Source organism: Nicotiana tabacum, chromosome 24, assembly GCF_000715075.1.
Source record: "Nicotiana tabacum cultivar K326 chromosome 24, ASM71507v2, whole genome shotgun sequence".
Classification (NCBI taxonomy): Eukaryota; Viridiplantae; Streptophyta; class Magnoliopsida; order Solanales; family Solanaceae; genus Nicotiana; species Nicotiana tabacum.
Window position 1 is genome coordinate 93,667,565 of NC_134103.1, and position 2,120 is coordinate 93,669,684.

A 2,120-nucleotide genomic window follows, 5' to 3' on the forward strand; every position below is an offset into this window, starting at 1 on the left:
GATCCCAAGCACCCCCAAAAGCAATCACACACGCACGAAGCATATCCTCAAATATCTGATTAGTGCGCTCTGACTGTCCGTCCGTCTGAGGGTGAAATATTGTACTCAACTCCACACGAGTACCTAACTCACGTTGTACGGCTCTCCAGAACCATGATGTAAACTGCGTACCCCGGTCAGAGATGATAGATACCGGTATGCCATGAAGCCTGACAATCTCGCGGATGTAAACCTGAGCCAGCTACTCCGAAGAGTAAGTAGTAACCATAGGAATGAAATAAGCTGACTTGGTCAATCTATCCATAATCACCCAAACCGCATCGAACTTCCTCTGAGTCCGTGGGAGCCCAACAACAAAATTCATAGTGATCCGCTCCTATTTCCACTCGGGAATCTCTAACTTCTGAAGCAATCCACTCGGTCGCTGATGCTCATACTTCACCTGCTGACAATTTAGGTAGCGAGCGACATACTCCATTATGTCTTTCTTTATCCGCCTTCACCAATAGTGCTGCCTCAAATTCTGATACATCTTCGCGGCACCTGGGTGAATGAAATACCATGAACTGTGAGCCTCCTAGAGAATCAACTCACGCAAACTATCTACATTAGGCACACATAGCCTGCCTTGCATCCGTTACACACCGTCATATCCAATAGTGACTTCATTAGCATCACCGTGCTGAACCGTGTCCTTAAGGACAAGCAGATGAGGGTCATCATACTGACGCTCCCTGATACGATCATAGGGAGAAGACTGAGAAACCATACAAGCCAAAACTCTACTCGGCTCGAAAATATTCAATCTGACAAACTGGTTGGTCAAGGCCTGAACATCCAAGGCTAAAGGCCTCTCTGCTACTAGTAGATATGCTAAATTGACCAAACACTCCACCTTGCGACTCAAGGCATCGGCCACCACATTGGCATTCCCGGGATGATAGAGAATGGTGATGTCATAATCCTTAAGAAACTCCAACCATCTCCGCGGCTGCAAGTTAAGATCTTTCTGTTTAAACAGATGCTGTAGACTCCGGTGATCGGTAAAAACCTCACAAGGAACACCATACAAGTAGTGCCGCCAGATCTTCAAGGCATAAATAATAGCTGCTAACTCAAGGTCGTGGACATGATAGTTCTTCTCATGCACCTTCAGCTGGCTAGACGTGTAGGCAATCACCCTACCGTCGTGCATCAACATCACGCCGAGACCAATGCGCGACGCATCACAATACATCATATAGGACCCCGATCCAGTAGGCAACACTAACACTGGGGCTGTAGTCAATGCAGTCTTGATCTTTTGAAAGCTCTCTTCACACTTCTCGGTCCACCTAAATAGAGCACCCTTTTGGGTCAATCTGGTCATAGGTGATGCAATAGACGAGAAACCCTCTACAATTCGACGGTAATACCCCTCCAAGCTAAGAAAACTCCGGATCTCCGTAGCTGAGGATGGTCTGGGCCAACTCTGTACTGCTTCAATCTTCTTCGGGTCTACTTTGATTCCCTCACTCGATACTATATGACCCAAAAATGCCTCTGAATCTAGCCAGAATTCACACTTCAAAAATTTTGCATATAACTTCTTCTCCCTCAAGGTCTGAAGCACAATCCTCAGGTGCTGCTCATGATCCTCCCGACTCCGGGTGTACACCAGAATGTCATCAATAAACACAATGACAAAAACATCAAGATAGGGCTAAAATACACTATTCATCAAGTGCATGAATGAAGCCGGAGCGTTGGTCAATCTAAAAGACAACACAAGGAACTCGTAATGACCATACCGAGTCCTGAAAGAAGTCTTCGGGATATCTGGCTCCCGAATCTTCAATTGATGATAGCCTGAATGTAAGTCGATCTTAGAGAACATTCTGGCACCCTAAAGCTGATCAAATAGGTCATCAATACGTGGCAATGGATACTTGTTCTTCACTGTAACCTTGTTCAACTGGAGATAATCAATACACATTCGCATAGAACCATCCTTCTTCTTCACAAACAAGACAGGAGCACCCCAAGGCGATACACTGAGCCGAATGAAGCCCTTATCGAGCAACTCTTGCAATTGTTCCTTTAACTCTTTCAACTCTGCTGGGGCCATCCGATAAGGTGGA